The sequence below is a fragment of the Labrus bergylta genome, chromosome 15, assembly GCF_963930695.1.
Source record: "Labrus bergylta chromosome 15, fLabBer1.1, whole genome shotgun sequence".
Classification (NCBI taxonomy): Eukaryota; Metazoa; Chordata; class Actinopteri; order Labriformes; family Labridae; genus Labrus; species Labrus bergylta.
Genome location: NC_089209.1, coordinates 13,236,552 through 13,258,800, shown reverse-complemented (window position 1 = coordinate 13,258,800; position 22,249 = coordinate 13,236,552). Strand labels below are relative to the sequence as shown.

Sequence of the window (22,249 nt, the reverse complement as noted above, 5' to 3'; positions counted from 1 at the left end):
ACAGACTGAAGAGTTGTGTTTTATGGATGAAATCTGACTTGCTCTCTCAAGATAAAAGTCTATTGTGTGGAGAGATGCTGGTCAGGTTCAAGGTGACTGTCACCCTTTTACCCAAGTGAAAGAAGCAGGGAGGAGTGACCGGTGTCCCCCCTCCAAACACATGGTGTTGTTTTGTCTTGATTCAGACTTATGGTAATGTGGGTAGTTGAGTCCTGTCAGAGATGATGGATTCCCACTCAACGTACTCAACCATCTGTGTTTTGGTCTTCAAAGGGCACGAAGATCACAGGAGGGCCTTACGACCTGTTTCCCCCTTGCCTCTTGTCTGTTTTCAAACAAAGTCGGTGAACTAGAAGATACATGGAAAAAATCAATACTCCTTGCTGCAGCCCGCGCTGGCTCTAATTGTTTTAGGGGTTTGTTTGCAAAGCTACCTGGTGAAGTCTCAAACACGGTGGGTAAATATTAACTCAGACATATAGGCTCTACTGTGGCGCCTGTGCCAGCTCAAAAACATTGAAAAGATGTAAGGCCTGTGATTTCATCTGCTATGACACAGACAGTTTTGTAAAGCTTTTAAGTGAGTACCTATCCGCTCGGTTATACCTCGGCTTCCTCTTCAGTTGATTGTGATGGGACTCTGTTTATCCACATGGTAGTTAAGGGATCAAGTTTCCCCATTGATTCCCCGGCTCGGCTTCTTTGTTTGTCTAATTTACTTCAGAAATATGCTGCAAAGTCAGACTCAGATGACAAACCCAAATTCCTTAGAATGTTTTTGAAGGAGGAATTAAGTTCTGTGTCACTGGCTTTTGTTTCTTTTCTTTTTTCTTTTATTTTACTGTCCTTCCTCCCTTTATATTATATTCATCCTGTTTCAGTTTATGACTCATCTCTCACACACAAATACGCACAAAGATTTAAAAAAAAGGGATTGCTGAGGGAAATGATAAGCGGAGCAGACAGAGAATGTGATGTCTCATGAGCAATAGATTGAGCACACACAGACGGATGCTCCGTCAAGCTGTGTTTTTTAGGGGCTACTCTCTACATGACAGCTACTAGACATTGAACTGATTCCGTGTTCGCGCATGGCATGACTCAACAACTTCTATGCTATGTACCTGTTGAAGCTTTGAGGCACTCCTAGGTGGGGCTGGGAGTTCCTTTTTTGAAGGTTAGCTCGGTTTCAGTCGTTCAGTGGAGGCGTGGGGCTTGCAGACTGGAATGCAATGTGTTACTTGCTAAGCAATCTGTATTTGCCAGCTCTGACATCGCCCCAAGGCCAGAGCTGCTGTACGGAAGCACCGACTTCACATTCATACATGTAAACTCTTCAAAACAAACACCTGTTTTTAAAGGGTACTTTTTGGAGTGACTGCCAGGGAACAGAGTCACTTGAAAATGACATAATACAGTATAGCTGGTGAAGTAGTTTTAAATCAATTTATGAACAACAAGTCATGCAAATAGATTTAAAATAGCATTCAGCCTCCTCTGCTTTGCACAGTAGTTATCAACACCATGCGACTACACATTGTGGTACTAGGTTTTAGTGCAGGATTAACCTACGTTTCTAGACACCTCTTATCATATTGACTCTGCAGTGTTTGATTAGCCAGAAAGTGATGCATTACATAATTATATCAGCTATAGTTTGCATGTTAACATTTAACTGCCTGCTCACTTTGTCATCAACTACTGTGGGTCAGGATTCCTGAACTAACCCCCCCCCCCCCCCCCCCCCCCGCCCCGCCCATCCAAGGTGGATCCTGTTACTGGTGAAGGGCCTAAAGAGGGGCCCTTATGGACGACGGACATTGAAGGAAGGGCGTAGTGACTTGAGTTTGTGTGTGTGTGTGTGTGTGTGTGTTTATGTAGTATCTTGTTTTTCTGTTTGTTGGCCTCTTCAGTCAGAGTGAACATCAGGGGAGGTTTAAATAAGGACAATAGGTCATGGTGGGCAAATGGGATCTTCCTCCTTGTGTGTATTTTGTTTGTTTCATGCCACTGTTATTCCGTTTATGCTGAGGTCCTAGTCACCAGGTCAGAGGTCGTTCTCCAGCCTCAGAGGGGACCACCTGACACTTACTGAGTCAAAAGTTTAAACAAAGTTTGACTGACTTGGGTTGCTGTTGCAGGCCAACAAGGGTCAGCTAAGCCTTGGCTGCCTAATGGGTAATGGCTAATACAATTTAATTCAGACAACAACAATGGAAGTGAAAACAAGTGCATAATATTTTGGGGTGCAAAAATAGATTTGAAATGGATTGGATGCTGACTGTATTATGTGCATTTGTTCTGGTGTTTATTGTCCAAACACGTTTCTTGCCCCTGTTTGAGATGCTGGAATTAATGAGTTGTGCTGCTGTTAACAGCTGACAGACAATTTAGATAGACTTCACTGTGAACAGTGTTTTGCTCGAGGTTAGAACTTGTAAAATGCAGCCTTACTAGTTAATTGAGGATTCCTCTTAAACAAACTCCTCCCTTTAATGAGTGAGACTTTGTTGACATTTTACTTTGGTCTTAAGAAAACATTCATGTTACTCGGACACTTGAGCTCAATTCAAGGTACCACAGTTATCTAAGTTGATAAAAATAGATTTTCATTTGAAAAGTCATCCTCAATCCGACATTTGAATTGATTGATAAAAATCTATTTATCATGAAGACATCGTCTGAAGTGTTAAAAAGATATGCGTCTACATATCTCTGTGAGATGTAGGACTGTGATTGTGATTTATTGACAACATGCAGCAACATTCTTCTTCACCATGTGTTGCTGTGCAAGGTGGCTCTGATGAAAAGTCTTCACCTAAACAATTTTTAAAACCTCTTGTGAATTGCACAGCTGTAATGTAAAATGCAAAAAATAATCAATATGCTTTATCTTTTGATGGCCCCCATGTTTTTGAAAATAGCAAACAGCAAACAAGCTTATCCTCTATTGCTGACACTTACTTGGTTGAAAAAGCCTTCAGTCTGCCTTCCATGTTGAATGAAGGCCGAAGATTTGTCACAATTTTCTTCGCAGTTTCCTAAAACTGCCTGGTTAAGGACTCTGTAGTAGCCTCACTCAGTGATATGTCTCAGCTTTGACTTTTGAGTGAAGTTTGTTAAACAGTCTCCTCTTCCAAATATAGCTTTGTGTGGAACAGAGATTGTTCTATTTTAATGTTGAAAGTAGGTCAAACTAGTGAAGGTTAATTGGAGTTTGAGGAGACTTAGGGCCTCCCTGTTAGTTATCTTGATGCCAAATAGCTACCTGCTACTGGGACTCTGACACACACACACACACACACACACACACACAGATCAGAAAAATACAATCTCAGTCTGGACATATTTCCAGCTGACCTTCCAATAACCGTAGTTAATCTTCCTCTGATAGACACAGATGCAAACTGTCTGTGCATTCTTCCCCTCATCCCTCGTTTATTTATAGACGTATGTCTTGGACCAATGATCTTTCAGCTGTAGCCTGCTTATCATGTGTGTTAAGTGTAGCTATGTTCAAGTGCTTCTCAAAGACCTGTGTGTTTTTCTCATGTCTGTGTATTGATGTCTATGTATATTATATATTTGTGTGCATCAACAGGGCTTCTCAGTAATGATAATGACAGAAAACTACACAGCATGGGATGAGATCCAAGTTAAGTCCCTTGTCACATGACAAACAATAACACAGTGGAGTCACGCCTGGATAAACTAATTGCTGTTTATCTTTTTTCCTTCTTTTCCTGTTGGCCACACATACACACACACATGCACTCCCTGTTTATCTCACATCGATTTGCTCTCGTCACTAACCTTCACTCTGGCCAGCCATGGTCTCCACCATTCACCAGACAGAAATCAGTCGTTATGCAGTGGGAATCTACAAGTCAGTTCTCACTAGGCTTGTTCCAGCAAAAGAGCATGGCCTGGTTCGAGGGGTCGACCTGGTCCCACAGGGTACAAAAGAGAGAGAGAGGTCCAGAGGGACAGGAAAAAGAAAGTGGAGAGAATACGACAAAAAAAAAGAGGAAAAGAGTGGGAAACTTCTTTTGCATTCCAAGGAGTGGAAGGGTATTGCCACTGCATTGTATCCAAGTTGACTTGTGTGTCTTTATCCATGCAGCCGCACTCTCTCACGCTTCTGTGTGGACTGCCCAGGATGTAGATACAGCCCTGGCAAGGCTGTTGAGGAGTGTTTGGGAGTGAAAATGCATTGAAGAGAAAGAGGGGGAAAAAAAAAAAAGACTGATGAATGCAAGAGTTGTTCCTAATTTATCTTGTTTATTTCTATCAATCATGCATTTCTTTCAGCAGCAAGTCAGTGTTAACAGAAGATACTTGATGATTATCACATGTAATGTCCTGTATCCAGCTGCGTCTGTTCAGTTTAATGAAACTTAATCTGTCAGAGACCGATTAATTCTTGACGGTAACAGCCCGTAAGAAAGATGCTAAATTTAAAATTGTATATCTGCTTTTAGCAGTAAGTCAGCAGGTGTCACCATACAGTATATTCTTTATTTTTTTTTAAATGTTATTACTGTTTTTTTCACAGTTTCATGCATTTTTCCTTTATTTTATGCCAGCCCACTAGTAAATTTTCTGTGTGACGTCGTGGGTGAGCTAACGTGAGAACACAGCAGGAAATATTCAAGGAAATTAACAGTGAGTGAGAGGGAGGGGGTGATGGCGCTTATTTATATACTGCGACCACGTGCCTGTGTTAACACGTTAAGAGGAGCCAGAAGCAGGACTATCAGATTGGCAAATTGGAGGTTGTGAGTTCAATCCAGGGTTTAACCGACCAGCGGACAGATAAGTAAGATCGAATTCTTACTGTAGTGTCTTCTTCCTGGATCTGTGGGAAACCCTTCGTCTGCCAACCCTTTAACTTCTTTACTCATTTCTAGTTCCACTTCTTCAATGTACAGTTGCTTCTCTCGTTGTGTCAATCCTCTTTTCATCTCTCTCCCTGACATTATCCAAAGCTTAAACCTCTTTGGCATGATTAAACACTTGTTTATGAAGGCCAAAGAACACTAGAATCACTCAGATTTTTTTCTCTAGTTCAGAACGGTATGGAACTGTAGGAATGTTATATACAGTTTATAATGTTCAAATTATTCACTATTGGTTTGTTTTATGGTATTATATTAGCTAAAACAGACCATTTCAATCATTAGAGTTACTTTTAGTTGGGCTAAATTTTACACAACTGTTATTTTGGGAGCCAGATGTTAAGGTCAAATTGTACTTCCAGTGGGGAGTGAAACACACAACAAAGTGAGATCTTTGGTTCCTTATTCTTGACCAGGCAAAAATACAAATATCCGATATGCATTGATTTCAAGATTGTACGTCATTATACAACGTCTGACAAAAACATTTTCACGGCTGGACTGTGACTGCACCGATGTGTCATGATGTTTCAGTATATTCTACTGTCACTCTCCCTTTTTTTTCCCTCAGCTTTCCCCTCCATCTTTCCTCTGTTGTGAAACGCTCTTCCCATCCCTTCACTCTTACAGTCTGTCCTATAGCCATCTCTGTCTCTTCCTGTTGTTTCATATGGCTTCCAGACCTTTCCTCTCTCATCTCTGGCCGTCCTCTGTACTTTGATGTCAGCACTCGTACTGCCGCTTTGACCACAACAAAGACAAGGCCCTCTGCACGGCCTTCATCTCTCTCCTGCTCTCTGTCTCTCTTATGATCTGTTATTAGCTCGCTCGGTACATTTCTCTTTTCAATTCTCTTTTCCACATTTGGATCTCTTAATGTCAGTACATGTGTTTAATATTCCTGCAGCCTGATGGAACTTTCATTAGTAGAGTTTGTGTCACTTCAAGTTATGTGATAGGATGTATTGAGGATCTATGAGAGGAACTATCACATCAGTAATTTTACATTTGTTCTGTTTTTTTCTTGCTAACACATATTGTTGATTTGGTTACAGCTGCCTGATATTCACAGAGCAGCATCCTTCAAGACATTTTGTCATGGACTCTGAATCTTAGGCTACAAAATCATTGCGTTACGCCACTCATCATTTCCAAGTTTGAATCAGCTTTGTCGCTATAAAAACAATAGTTTCCATTCATATAGATTTGATACATCATCATCACACAGCCCCCCCCCCCCTTTTTTAATTTTTTTTAAATTTTACCACATGCACCGCAACACAACCTCAGAGGACGCGCTAAAGCAGCTGCAGCGTGTGCTGTGTAGCAAGCATGAAGACCTCCTGTATAATATTAGTTTAGTGTTTTGACAGGCTGACAGACAGAGAGAACAACACACATCCATACAGTACACGTAATGACAAACTGCAGCAGGTGGGAGCTCATCTTACAGCAACATAAAGCCTATTGTTATCCCCCATCAGCACTTTGCAGCACTCAAGGCCCAAACACACACTGCACTCACTCATGCCAACGCAAAATCACACACAGATACATTCTGACTCTTTGACTGCCCGAGGAAAAATAAACAGGGATTTTCTGCCACATCTGTCATTTGTGCCACTTAACCACTGCACTCATGGAAACACACACAGATGCTCACGCCCATGCACACTAAGTGCAATGAGTGCTATGTCCTGTAGTCTATAGTGATGACTGTAGAAATCACTCTGGAAATATCGACAAAGGACTGCAGAGTACGGAGCACATCAAGGGTTGTGTTTCTAAATGAAACCATTTCCAGTTGAATCTGGGATTAGACTGAATGTTTGCACTATATAACTAGTCGTGGGGTGATGAGAAGCTTGGGTGAGGCCTCGGCTATATTTGTATTGGCAGATTATTTCTCATTATAAGCTGTTAGTTGCTACTATTCAGACATTTTTAGTTCTGTAACATTTACGATGTAAGACAACTTGATTTCCATCAGCTGAATAAACAAGCTGAGTGCCATCAAGATTTGGTCCCAGTCAAGTGGACACAATGTGTAATATTTGAGGGATAAGTTTGAAATTTGTGACTACCAATTTGCCCTTAATGTTCTTTGTAGTTATTTGTAATATTGTCACTCAGTCTAAGTCAGTCAAACACTTCAGTTTGCTCTGTGTTAGGCCTGGCTCACACTGTGCGACTTTTCCCCGATTGTATAAAAGTCGGGGTGGCATGTCAGCTCACGCCTGTACGACCAAATCGCTTACGACGCCCGACCAGATTGTCGGGGTGACGGCCGGAGAGCTCACACTGTACGAGAGAAATCTGAACGAAGCGTTGACAATTGTTAATGAAGTTTCATTTAAAAAAAACAAAGGACGACGGTTGGTGAAAGAGAAGGAAGTGGAACTTGTTGTAGGATATAGAAAAGTTGATACAATTGTAGATATATCAGAAAAGATGATCTGTAGCCTACAGAAAAGTAAACAAAAAAAAAAAATGCCGGATTGCGTCCTGCCGCTGGTCGCCATGACTACAGTCCTCCCTTGTCTGATTATATTGTAGTCACACACAATAAAGCAATAAAGCAAAGTCCTGCACGTTTGTGCTGAGGTGTCAACGTGTTACAATCTTTTAGAGTGTAACGGCTTTGAAACAATACAAAAAAACATCGTATTTCTCTGTATCACCTCTTTGTTTCTAAATACTGGCGCTCACTGGACATATTTCAGTTTTGATCGCCCACCTCTGCAATGCCTTCCTCTCTCTCTCTCTCTGCCCTGCTTGCGGCAGGTAGAATACATAACCGTGTGTGTGTTTTTTCTTTCATAACTTTGCTACTTTTCGGTACTATTGAACATAAAAAGAATAGATATTGTATCGTTTATAGCATGTGGTATAGGAAAAGTTTTGATAATGTTGACAACCTTACTCTGTGTTAAAAGGATAAGGGAATCTATACATATTTTTTGGAAATAAAGAACTAGGTTATTTCAGTTGAGGGTGATGCGGATAGGTTTCCTGAGTTCTGTCATGGAAAAGTCCAAGGTATGAGTCAGTTGGACGTGTGTATCAACTATCAGCAGTGTTATTGTAGATGGTGGTGTGAGGAGGGTTATAACTATTTTGTGACGTTGTGTTTACTGTTGCCCCAGGCAGTGTTCAAAGACAATGTTGTAATGACATAAAAGCTTACTAAAAGCACTGTTAAATATAATATAATTCTCCTTTAAATATACATTTGTGAGATTCTATTCTTTGACAGTCAATCTAATAATAGCTTGGGCAGTATTTATGGACATTATAATCAGTACTTGTTTCTATTCAAACACTGTGTTTGTCTAGGGCCATTGCCCCGCCCTCTGCTCTGTATGTGACAGAAAATGGCAACACAATATGTCGTCCTCAATTCCTGCCAACAGTTAAACAGTCCATTGTCAACCTGAGTTATTATTATATATACTGTATACATACCCCAGCCCCACAGCATAACTCACATGCTGACATACAGTAAACATGCCTGCATCGTGTGTACAACAAAATATATTAATTTACAGAATACTTGCTATTCTTGGGGTATGCAGAGTTGCAGACTCGTGCAGACATCTGCAGCTGCGCACTTGGATACAGTGTGAAGTAATGCTGCACGTTTAAAAAAAAACAAAACATTAACAAATGTTTATATATATATATAAACTGTATATTTGCGTAATTTTGCCGTTATTGGATAGGAGAGGAGTGACAGGGAATGTTTGTAGGAGAGAGTAGGGGATGACACGCAACAAAGGGCCAAGGTCGGATTTGAACCCATGGTCGCTGCTATGACGACTGCAGCCTCCGTACAAGGGGCGCGCAACATAAACACTAGGCTATCTGGCTCCCCGATGCAGCAGGTTTTTCACTTGTTTAGACTTTTTTTTTTTTTTTTTGCTGCTTTACCTGCTGAACTAATTTCTCTGTTAATAAGTCAAAACAAAAAGGCTGTAATATGGGGCCTTTGTCTCTCCTTTCCTTCCTGAAGCAGGTTCTTCGTGCATCATCTATCTTATGCTAGTGCTCGGCATGTGTGTATCAGTGTGTCTGTGAAAGCATGTGTCACTGAAGTATGACATACTGTGCAGAGGAATCCCCATTGACTACTGAATCTTCCTATGTAGCAGCTCTTGCTGTCTGCTTCATCCACAGAGACCTCATTGTGTGTTTCAATGTGTGTATGCACGTACATGTGTTAACTTAACTTAAACCCTGTAAACCTTCGAGCTTCCATACAGAAAGTTTTCCCCGTGGTATGGTCTATTACTCAAGAAATGATTACATGACCATGTTCTTGTCTGTGTGGTGTGTGCAAATGTTTGGCTAAAGATCTGCTGTCATGTTGTTCAGCCCACACACAGTTGTATATAAAGAAAAAGGTGTGCGTGCCGTCTTAAAACCACACTAACATATTTCTCTATCCTCCTTTCTTGTCCTTTATTCACCTGGTTCCCATGTCTTATTTGTCTCTCCTAAACCTCTTGTTATGTCATCTTTTGTCACCTCTGTACCATTCTGCACACACGCGTTCAGTGACAAACACACAGCAAGTGCTTTCATGATTGTGATCCATTCTATTAAACCTGAAAGCTGCCTGAAGGAAAAAGAGGTTCAAAGACTGGTAGCAGCATGTGCACAAACACTTTCCCACTCACAGAGAACACAAACAGATTAACACACATGCACACACACACACACACACACACAGCAGCATGGAAGAAATACTGTAAGATCAAAATTATTCCTGTCAATACATGTCACAAGTTTATCACTCAAAACTCGTAAGAAATTTGTTACACTTAAGGACGGTTTCACAGCCATTTCAAATTTTTCCCCTGCAGTGGCAATAAATGTGATATGAGATATCCAACCTTATGTTCTGCTTATTAAATAAGCTTCTTGAGTCATGTAAACAACTTCAATCTACTTTTGCAAACTGCAAAATTATTTATTTTATATAGGCTTTATTTTAAAGTCCTGTTGTAGGTATTTGCTTTGCCAAATACAAGCTAGCCACAAATTATACAATATTTCTGTGACAAAATAAGGAAAAATAAATCTCAAATTAAGTTTATTATTCAGAAAAAGATGAATGACATGTGTAATCAACAAGTACAGATGACGCACTGTCGTCCAAATATTAGAACAGAACTATTGTTAAGTGAACTCCCTGATGGAAAAACTAGCCATGGTGTCTCAGTGAATATATTCGACATCCTTTTGCTCGATGGTGCATCACAGTTTTCTGATATTTATTTGGTTTACTCTTTTTTTGTAAGCATAAACAATTAAGGAGCGTAAACTTCGCCTGCAAGTTTATACACATCTACGCACTGACTCTGTAATCCCACACATCTGTATGCAAGTGTCCAGCTGTGTTGTGTGGGTTGTGTGTACTGAGGTGCGTGCGTGTTCAAAATAACAGGAGAGCACATTCAAAGAGGCCCTTCCATGCCACACAGACGGAGGGGATTTTAGGAGTCAGTGATGGGGATTATGAGGAATATCATTTCATACAGCTACAGAATGGTTAATCTCTCCTTAAATCCCCGCTGGAGACTGCACGCCCAGTCCTGTTACTGTGCTCCGTGATGGAGGCAATGCTAGAAAGTTTGGCTGCACCGACAACGCACTGTGTTTGTGTGTGTGTGTGTGTGTGTGTGTTGGTACATGTGTCTTAACGTTTGGTTTGTGAAAAAAAGATGGGTGTGGAGAGTTTATTCATGGATATCAGTAATAACTTGCCTGTTACATAAATCTTGACATTTCTACATGTTATCTAATATACAAATGAGTCATTAAAATTGAAGTTTCAGGGAAGTGCTGTGAGGGATTTCGGGCTCTCATATTGTGCCCAAAATGACATTTCGCTTCTGATGTTCTTTGCATGACTTTTCTTCTCTTAGATGTTGAGATTTGTGTTGCTCTCCAAATTCAATGAGTCGGATAATGACTTTAAGCATGCACGAAAAAAACCTGCCCAAAAATGTAGCCAGAAGTGCCTTGCCGAAGACATTACACTAACGGATTGATTGATGTGTAGGTGTTGGGATTTGAATGGTCAAACCTTTTGGTGGCTAACCTGCATGTCTGCTTTAGACTAGAGGATACTGCAGGCCTGAGTCCTGCTTTATTGACTCAGCTGTGTTTTTGACCTTCTCTGTCTTTGTGTGGGTGGAGACTGAGGGTGTGTGTTTGAGTGAGTGAAGCAGGCTATGACCATTATAGCTGTTTAATTAGCCCCACATGTTTTCACACAGAAGGTATAAGATGCCCAGTAAAAAAAAAGCCCATCACTAGGTCCTAAAATCCTTCATAAAGATATTTTCTTTGATTCAAAGTCCAGAACTTAAAACCATTTTCACTATAACAACAATTCTGTAAAACACTACAGTATATCCTCACAACAAGGGAGCTAGAAAAGGGAGATTTGCTGTTCAAATAAGGATTAGTATTGTGTTCGCTCAAAATCTTTTTGGTTTCAAATCATCATTTTTGAAATTTCCATCTTGCTATTTCATGACCAGGGATGCATAGATTAGCAAAGTTAAAAATAAAAAAAGTCTGTTGCTCCAAATCCATTTTCTTAGATGGAGCCTGAGCTTTAGTCTAAGGGAATTGTATTTGCATATGAAAATGAACATGAAACATTTGACATCTAATACTTACACTTAAATCTTATTTTCATGCCAGAAAGAAAGGAAGGAAGTCCCCTCTGCATAAAGACTCATACTGTAAAAAAAAACAAAGTAAAAACCCCCAGAAAACATGCACTGTTCAGGTAGATGATCCTTCTCAAAGAGTACTATATGATATTAACCATTGTTTGCAGCGATGCTGGTGTATCAGGTGGCTGTTATTGTGCTCTTCTCAGTAGTGTTATCTGGGCTGAAGTCATTGGAAGTTTCATTCTTTTGAGATACACTGCTGTTTGGGAAGGATCACATTCATAGCTCAAAGCAGTGGGCATTTTTGTTAGAGTATATGTGTTTTGTGTGTCAAGTTGCATTTTTTTCTATAACTGAAAGGAGACTTGCTGTTTGGGGTGTAATGTCAGTCTCAGTTTTACAGTTTTACTGATCCAGTTTTTGTTCCAGAACCAGTTGTTCTTCCTTTTCAACTGATAAATGGGAAATATAGTTTTCCACATGTACAGTATATGTGCAGATTAACTTTGGATTTATTTAGATGTGTAATAGGTAGGTTTCCCTTTTAGAAAATTAGTTCAAACTGTTTGCAAGTATATTTCACAATACCCTTTCAAAATAGTGATTGTGAGTAACCCTGAATATCACACCCACTACTTAATCTTAAATACAAAATAGCTCTTCTCTGAAGTCAATGCCTTTTATTAACTGATCATTTGGATTTGTCTTCTTCTGGTCATTGCACAAAACCTTCCTAAACTTTCTCTGTCACATACACAAACACTCAAACTGAAGTCCTCGGTTTGATTCGTTAACCGCAATGAGGCCCACAGCAGCAAACAAGACAGTCCAACATAAAAGAGTCTGAGACACCCCCCCCCCCCCCCCCCCCCCCCCCCCAAAGCTCCCTCTGCCCCAAGAATGTGCCCCTCTTTAATGCTTGAAACAGGCTGAATTCCCCCTATCAGCTGCGTCTCCTCCTGTCAGGGCCTCCCGTCTACTCCACTCTCAACCTCTTGGGACTCTTAGAAGAACTTGTCTTTAGGCCCAAAGGTCTTGGCAGAAGATGGGGTAGGAAAGCAGGCTAACTAGCCCAGTAAAGGCTCTCTGTCTTTGGGGAGCAGAAGTCCTCTGGGCCCCTGTTACTCTGGAGGTCTGGAGATGAGACTGAGGGTCTTTGTTGTGGAAAGACTGAGGCAGAGATGAGTGGTCTCGGTGGAAATGTCAGATCCCCCAGGGCGGGGGGTAAAAGAGAAATCCATCAATCTTTCTCTTTTATCAATCATTTATGAATAAGTCTGCACTTTGTTCTGTGTCCTGCTATCATTTCACCCTCTCCCATTCTCTCTGTCTTCAGTTTCTCCTGTGTCTCATTTCCATTGATTAAAAACAAAATACCACACAATGTCTCCACAGTAAAGCAAAGGTATAAACCTGTCTAAGAATTTATGAATTCATACATGAAATCAGCTGGATTCATTGGGGACAGGAAGATTGGGTTTGCAGGATTGTTGTTTTCATTCAGTGTTGACCGTTTGTTTTCAAGGGCCAAATATCATGACATTTTTCCAGACTACTTGGTAAAAAGTGGATAAGAAAGTGATACAAATCATATTTCAAATTGTTTGCCCTTATTACAAGCGCTTAAGAAACAGTAAATAGGCTAAAGATCGGGTAAGAAGCCTCAGTGTTTAGCATGCCCTGCATCAGTCTTGGAACCTTTCTTCGTTCTAACCTCTCTCCTTTTTTCAAAAGCATCTCCAATATTTATCCTAATTTGCCGTTTACTGGTCTCATATCTGGCAAACTGAGGGGGTGTCCAGAACTTCTACCAGATACGTGTGCATTGCGTCTTCGCTCCGGTCCGTTTTGGCTGTGTGCACCCCCCCCCATCCCTTTTTTTTGATCTAGCTGTTTTGAAAGTGTTTTCAGACAGCGTTCTACACGACAGAGAGAGGAAAATAGAGGCTAATTCCCTTTGGCAGAGCCGTGCAGTTACATGCTTAAAATCACAAACACGCGCTCAGAATCTTGGCCAGTCCTAAACCCTCACAGCAAGCTGACCATTCTGCACCAGTCACAACTCAGCGGCTCGACAGAAAGAGGGAGGGAGTGAGAGGAAATTGGAGGATAAGGTGGAGGAGGTGAGAGAGAATAGTAGGAATGAATAGAGGTGTTTGAGGCTGCTGGGATAAAGAAAACGGAAGGTTTGAAAAAGTTAAAAAGAATCAGAAAGAATCAGAGAGCAATGTGGAATTGAAACACTTCTTTAATATTGAAGCTGTAATTACAAATGTTGGACTGTACTTAGAAATTGTGCAGACTTTTAGGAACCTTTGCCATTTATGATTTTTTTTATAGAAGTTTTATTCTTTTTTTGCACATTTTGTTATTATTTGACTAGAAGTCTTTTTTTATACATATGACATTTCAGCTGAGTAACAGTGTAGAGAAGGGGGAAGAAGAAAATGAAAGATCAGTCAGACGAAAAAAGAAATGGAGAGGTCAGGAGGGGAAGGGGCAGGAAGAAGAGGGGAGTTTATGGTAAACAGCCACTAACAACATAACTGGGTGTCTTAATTGGGCAGCAAGGGGCGAGTGTGTGTGTGTGTGTGTGTGTGTGTGTGTGTGTGTGTGTGTTAAAGAGAAGGTTAGGCGTTCTTCAAGAAAACAGCTGTCTGCCTGGCTTCTTAAGGCTGAGGGTCTGAGGGAGTCCCCTTAACCAGCTAAGACACACACACACACACACGCACACGCACACACACACACACACACACACACACACACACACACACACACACACACACACACACACACACACACACACACACACTCACACTCACACTCACACTCACACACTCTTGTCTCCTCTCCATATGGGCCTTTCATGTGGTTGTGGGTTTGGGTTGAAAGGGGAGGGGAAGCAATTGCAGGAGCAGGGAGGAAACCTAAATGAGGTCTAAAAAGTTATTTTCCACTCCTCCTCGTCTCATCCCGTTGTGTCTCCTCAGGGCTTGCCCAAGTCGGGGTTCACATTTATTTTATTAATCAGGGATTTGGTGTAACATAGTTGTTTGTGGTTTTGGTTCAACCCCAATAGTTTCCAGTACTCTGCCAAAGTTTGTGGGCGTTGTGCTTTGGGTGTAGTCTTGCCACATGTTGAGCAATTAAAGGATGCACCCCGATAATTTATGATATTATTTTTTTACACAAGGTAATTCAATTAAGACAATCTAACCCTAACCCAACCCTAACCCCCCTACTGGATTTTTTTCATGTAACCTCTGAATATGTAATAAATACTTTGATAAAGTGCCAATATTTAACAGGACTGGAATAAACTCAGAGTCTGTTACTGCATCTGCACTGAAGGACCACAGTATTTAAAATCAAGTGTTGGAGATACAAAGTCAAATTTTACAGTTGTGTGTGGTTATCCTGCTAATTTCAGCCTCTTTTTAATCTCTGCTTCCCATCAGCCAGTCTCACACAGAAGCCCATTGTATGAGCTCACATCTATCAGCCATCAGCCACTCGTAGCACTGCCTAGACGGCTCCAAACCTAGTAATAGCATAAGTACTACACACACACACACACACACACACACACACACACACACACACACACACACACACACACACACACACACACACAACAGTACACTCTGTGGCTCGTTTTCCTTGTGGGTCACTGGGACATAGTACATGGAATTGGGTCATATTTCCATTTATCCATGTAGAGAGATGACTGTAGGTCTGCACCGCACAGGTTGGTTATGTACAGTATGTGTTATTCACAGCTCAGTTTATTAGTTCCTTTTTTTATGAAGATCAGAAGAACACAAAAATTCAATATAGGCCTACACGGGTCTCATATCTATACAAAAGATGCATATTTATCAGTGTTCACAAGAAAAACTTGATGTAAGTCTGACATTAGATAATAAGTTTTTTTTTTGTACTGGTTAGTTCTTTTTAAAAACTTTTTTATTCAAATGTATGCAAGATATTAGTGAGTTTCAGATAGTCTTTTTTGTTTAAGACAGGTGAGTGGATAGATTCAGAAATCAGGGAGAGAGAGAGAGAGAGAGAGAGAGAGAGAGAGAGAGAGAGAGAGAGAGAGAGAGTGGAGAAACACATTGGAAAGGAGCAACAGGTCAGATTTGAACCCTGGCTGCCCGCTTTGAGGACTACAGACTCTGTACATAGGGCTCACAAACTAACCACACGGCTACCTGTGCAGCAGATTCGTATAGTGTATCGCAACGTTAAATAAATCCGCTCAAATTTGACTGTTTTTAGTGTTTTCTTACCTCTAGTCGACCGGTCTGAATGTAAATTTCAGTTTAATTGGCATGGAGATAAATCGCTAGAAACATCCCTAATGGCTTTGATGATATTAATATCATATCTACTTTAGTTCCTGCAGCAGAACAAAATCATTTCTGAGGCTGAGTCTGTCTTTCCATTTGTATTGTGTAACACTTTTGGAAATCAGTCTTACTCAATTTCATCTAATGAGTTTGTATTCTCTTGCTTCACTCCCTCATCTTTAATTGGTTTGGTTTCCTGATGATAGTTGAGGCTATGGTGAAACTGATAATGTCATCCTTCATATTACCAGTTTTGTAGCCCTTTATTTGATTGAACTGTTTGTCATCATTGCAAAAGGACTCTGCTAAGTGAATCAGTGACAATACATCACTGTCAATGTCAGTATTTTTTTCATTAGTAAGGCTCTTGGCTACAAACTATTCTCTGTGATTGATTGCTTTACCACATCAAGGAAGAGTGAAAAAGTTCCTTTGGCAGAGCCAACCTAAAACCTGATACAATAATAAAATTTCTGTTGTGTAGAACCAAACAGAAGGCCAAACAAATCCCTGAGGAACTCATCTAGGCTGGTTGAGTTGAGGAGGGATATCCTTTTTGTATCAGGAACCAACGCTGCTCATGAGAAACATGGTTGTACATTGAGAAAAACCTTTCAACCCTTTATTTTTCAAAGTATCTAGCTACTGTTGAGCTTCTTAAAGCAAAGTCCACTCCAGTTTACATCCGGTGTCACCCAAAAATACATTGTGGGCATATATTTACCACTATTTTTCTCCAGACTGACTAAATCTTATTGCAGATGTAACATGACATTTCAAACTTGTTTGAGTGAAGGTGAATTAGAAACAAGGGTTCGAGCACACAGTTAAGTGACATATTTATGGGTTTACACTATAAAAAGTAGGTTAATAAAGCAAAAAAAAAGTAATTAATTTTTAAATGTATATGTTTTAGTTTATATAAATTGTACTGTGAGACTATATATATATATATATATATATATATATCTTATTGTGTGTGATTTTGATCCGTTTTGATTTTATTTTTTATTATTATTTTTATTGACATTTTTCTGACATCACAATACAAACAAGAGTGAAAACCCACAACCCAATCCATGGACATTGCTCTCGCTCGTGTTTCCATGACTGTCTTGTAGTCTGAGAGACGTCACAGTTGTGCTGCCTGTGTCTGTGTGGTCAGTGTGCCCTGCTCCTGTGTGTTGCTGACATTCACTGATAATGCTCTCCCTGTCCTTTCTCTGCTGCAGCCCTCTGATGCTGTCCAGACACACACAAACACACTTGAGCACTGCTGCCACATGCTCCAGAAACACTTGTTAATGTCACATGTCAGACGGAGTGTTTCTTGTTTTCATTGAATGTCCACGTTTTTCGTTCTTCGTCATTTCTTCATCATTTTATTTTTGTTTGACTTTGAATCAGGATTCATTAGATTGATTGCTCGATCAAATGCTTTTTAAGTACAACCAAAGGTCTCGTTTGCTTTATTCTGTGGTTTCACTGGTGCCAGACAGTAAAACTTTTCCTTCGTGTGTGTGTGTGTGTGTGTGCAGCACCTTGTATTCCCACTAGTGTATATGTGTGTCTGATTGAAGGCCTTGTCGACTTCTCTCATGCTGCTAATGTGTGAATTTGGCAGCAAATGTAGAGTGGTGTGGGAAAAGGTCTGCTCACACAAACAAACAAACACATAGACACACACACACATAGACACACACACACACACACCCTCAATGTGAGGGCAGAGTTAAAATGCAAGGCAGTCTATGTGGCTGGGTTTTCACAGTACAGACCAATCCCATTTAACCACAGCTTCATGTTTTTGTGGGTTGGCATGTCAACATGTGTTCTTGTTCTTATTTAAAAAAAACAAACAAAACACATCCTTAACAGCAGTTACCCTGTTCAACATTTTTGGATAAGTTTCGTGGCTTTTGTGTTGTTCATTCTTTGACCTTGCTCCTTTTTAAATGTTCGCTTTTGGCGAAATTATACTCCTCTGTCTTCATTTTCCACGTTTTTTTTATCTTTTGTTGTTAGTGTGTAACTAACTATGTTATTCACCAGAGACTTTGAGGTATGGGAATGTGAAGAGTCATCGGGAATGAGCAGAGGAAGGAAGAAAGGAAGTACAAAAGGAAGCATATGATCGGTGGACTTGTGTGAGTGTGAAGGCTGGAGCGACATTTTTTTTTTTGAACAAAACCAGACTGTGGAAATTTACACGCTGAGAGACTGAAAGAAGTGGCTGACACTCGAGAAAAGAGAGAATATCATGAATTTAAGGATAGATGAAGTCCAAAATGGGGTTTTAAAGGAATGAGGGCTATTGAGATTAGAACAGATTTAATCCAATTTAGCAATATAAGCAAAGATTCAGTCCAATATATTTTGACTTTATTGATTAATTTAATGAACATTGGTTGCCTCATGTGTAAAATAATAAGTAGTTGCCATGCGTACAGGTTTCTAGCCATGGCTAATTTGCAACCCCTGTCCCTGGCTAGGCTTTTAGGATTAAAACAGAAGAAAAGATTACAGTAGGAAACGTGTGGAGGGAAGATGGAGAACAAGAAAAATTATATAACGATAGCTTCTTCTGATACTTTCATATGGTAGATAACAATGTGCACAACCCTTTAAAGTAGTAGTAAATAGCAGAAAACTTGAGAAATATGTTTGCCTTGTCTGATTTTACACAGATAACACAAGTTATTTCATTTTCTCGCTTCTCTTTCTGGTACCTTGTGTTGGATTTAAGCCAATCTTTCCTCCCTGTCCACACTTCAGACCATCAACCACAAACTAACCCTTTGTCAGAGATGTATTTCCTCGCATCCTGTGGGAGATGCCGCTGTCAACTATATCCTGTTCCATTTCCTGTCCCTGTCGCCATCCTCCCTTCACCGCCAACCCTTGACCGTAGTCTCAGACCTCAGAGGAAGAATGCTCTCAAATCGGACAGCTGCCTCGTCCAATCAGCTCTCTCTACGATTGTTCCCTGCGATTGTTCCCTCGTCCAGAGCAGCGTCACCAGCCGCAGGATTTGACACGTCTCTCAGTGCTGTTTCCTGCTGGGTTGGAAAAGTAGATGAGGAGTGATGAATTGTCCCGCGGAAAAGGGATTGTCCAAAGGTTTCCGGATGGCTTGCAAGTTATGATTATGGCAAACAGTATAAGCACACTGAAGTTATTCACACACGCAATTACACTTAAAACCCGCTGTAGGTCAGAGTCGGTTTTGTTCAGAAGTTCAAATGACGGGCAGATGACACATGTGGTTGAAGTTGCAGAGATCTGACTTGTTTTTCCAATCTCTTCTGGTTCAGTTGTTGCTTTGTGAGTGCGGGTGATGTTTGAGAAAGCCCTCCATAATCACATCAGCGGAGAAAGCTCTCTGTCTGCTAGAGGACTGGAGAGGAGAGGATGGAGAGAAGACAACACTGCTGAGAGAGGACACTGAAGAATGCAAGAGACCAAGGCACAAATAAAACTAGAGACATTCTAACAATATGGCGTCAAAACAGAGAGACCAGAGCAGAAGAGAAGATGCTGAAGTGAAGAAATTAGTGTTTTATTATGTTGAGTTAAGACATTTTTTAAGCAGAAAAATAGCTTTCCATTTGCACCTGCTGCTAAACATATCTTTAACAATACAGATAACTTACCTAAACTTGTTTACTTGAGCAACAAAAAATATAAACAACAATACTTTTAACTTCTTAACTTGGCTTTTAATTGTACTAACCCTGAATTGTTGTGATATCATCTGGTGTTGCCTGGCTTTGGCTAAACACCTTGTTTAAACAAAAAAACATTAACAAAATATGTATGGATTATTATTTTTAGTAGTAGTGTTGTTGTTTTTATTATCATTACTCTTTTTTTTAACAGTAATTACTTACAGTAAAATCAAATAAAAACATGCCAAAATATCTCCATAAAATACATGAAACCTGCAGATAAAACTAAAATTAAACTGTTCAAGTTAAAAGTCAGGATATTTAACTTGAACGGAAGTTTTGTGACTGCAGCTTACCCCTCCATGTCTTTACAATAGAGAGATGGAGAGACAAATGTGCAGATGTACTTTTTTTAAATCCTAAACTGCAGCGTTACAGCTGCAGGTAATCAGAACATATGAAGTACTGCAGAAATGAATCCACAATGAACAAACGCTAACCCTAACTAGAAGAAATGAATAACCAAACAAAGAAATATAAACACCTGGAAATGGAACAGATAAGAGCAGTTTTCAGTTTTCTTCTTCTTTACCAAGCTGACTAAGATCCAATTAAAATGGACCCCTTTTAGGGCTTCATTGCTCAGCAGCTTAGCCCTACAAAGAACTTATTTCAGAAGTGTGCGTGTGAGTTTGTGTGTATGCCTGCGCAGATGTCCCTCAACTTGATCACTGAAAAGGATCTGAGGACCCGTTATAAGAGATCACGGGCCATGAGGCAGAACCCGGGCAACAACTGCCACTTTCATATAGCATACCATCACCGTAGCAACCTTTGGAGGTTACTGGTTAAGGTCCCCCCCCCCCCCGTCTTCACACGCACCCCTCTTTCTTTGTGACAGGGTTTTGATTGGCCGACCTGTGTGTGGGCTCTGCACGCGTGCAGCGAGGCAGTACAGAGGTTTCAGAGTGGGATGTGTGAGTGGGTGTGTGTGTCAATGTGTGTCATCTTTAAAATGAGGTTAGCAGTACCATGGTGTTTTTAGGGGCCATACTTTGTACTTTGTTTGTGTAGTGATCACCAGATAAAAAAAAAAAAAAATGCCAGTTAAAGGGATCAGGATTTGGAGCCGGAAGCAAAGGAGGAATCCCTATGAAGGTAGGCGTGATGTGTGTGTGTGTGTGTGTGTGTTTAATGGCAAATTATATGTACACAGTAACATGTGTTCACAGCCAACTCACTGGAAGATTCAACCAGTTGGTGAGATGAGGAGCTAAAACGGAGAAAGTAATGTGTGGGCAGTATGAATTAGAAAAAGAAGTGCGGTTCTGTCTGGTAATAAAGAGCAGTGTTAGCCTGGATTCATTGAATGAGCTGAATGGTGAGCTGAAGTATAAAAAAAGATGATCCTATGGAAATGGACCAACTTGCCACTGCAGGTGATGCTCTCTGACTTTCACCTGTGTTGGTAAATGTTTGATCACTGCAGAGTGTTTTATTAACCGGTCCAGCTGTTTGTCATTGACGTTGTGGACTGCACAATGAGACGTTCTTAAAGTTTTCATTATCTTGAGTTAGGATGGTCAGATTGATTTTTTTTTTTGTGTGATTATTACGACAGAACAACCAGGAAGGATTTGCATTTCTTTTCAGTTGCACGGTCTGTGTAGCTAGCATACAACAGGATGATAATATTATAGTAACATGCCATTATTATCACTCATCCACCATTTAAATAATTGAACCTGTATCATTATATAATTAATGAGGGGTTTCATATTTGGAAACACACAACTGATGCATTGCATGATGCATTCAATTAGTCTGAACAACTAAAGTCAAAAGATAGAAAATATGTCCACTATGTTCCTTCATTAGTTTTCACTTGTATGTTTTATAAATTGGACACTTTAACTTTAGCACAAAGGTTTGATTGTGGCTAATTTGTAGGCTGTTGTTTTGGTTGCCACTGAAGTAAAACATAAAAGTGTAAGACTTTATATTGTTGGCAGTGTTGTGTTTATTGTATTAGAATTGGTATCCCCTATTCTCTAACTTCTGGTTGACTATCTGCATTATAATGTTTATTAATAAACAACCTGATGAACAGATTACTTAATTGAAGTAATAAGTTGTACAAATGCTGAAAAACAGGGTTTAAAAAAAGATGGTTTGGTAAGAATAAGGCATGAGTTCAATTTGAATAAAAAAAATGTGACTGCTTGGCCATCCTTTGTGTAGCAGGGGGAGAGGTTTTACTCATCTGTAGCAGGTTCTCTATCCCTTTGTGTTCTCTCTCTCTCTCTCTCTCTCTCTCTCACACACACACATTCACCAAACATGAATGCTACACCTCCCTTGACCACCACTCTCATCTCAGACTGAAGGTGTGACTTTGCTCATTATCAGAGCTGTAGATGTATTCATCAACACATTTCTCTCTTCAATCTGTCAAACACATCTCACTCTCTCCAGCTACTCTTTTTCTTAAACCTAATTAATCGTCCATCTTCATTTATTACCTTATCCCTGTCAGATGTTATTTTGTAATTCATGTTTTTCTCTCTATGTTACTTCGCTTTTCTTATAAACAGCTCGTGTTGACAATTCTCTTGTCATTTTTGGTCTTTTGCTCTGTT

The 22,249-nt window shown here is 40.1% G+C and overlaps 1 protein-coding gene across 2 annotated transcripts in view; it reads left to right on the top strand.

The window, feature by feature from the left end:
* nhsl1b (NHS-like 1b) overlaps positions 1 to 22,249 on the top strand; it is a 101,443-nt gene that overhangs the window by 648 nt on the left and 78,546 nt on the right. The window lies entirely within an intron of this gene.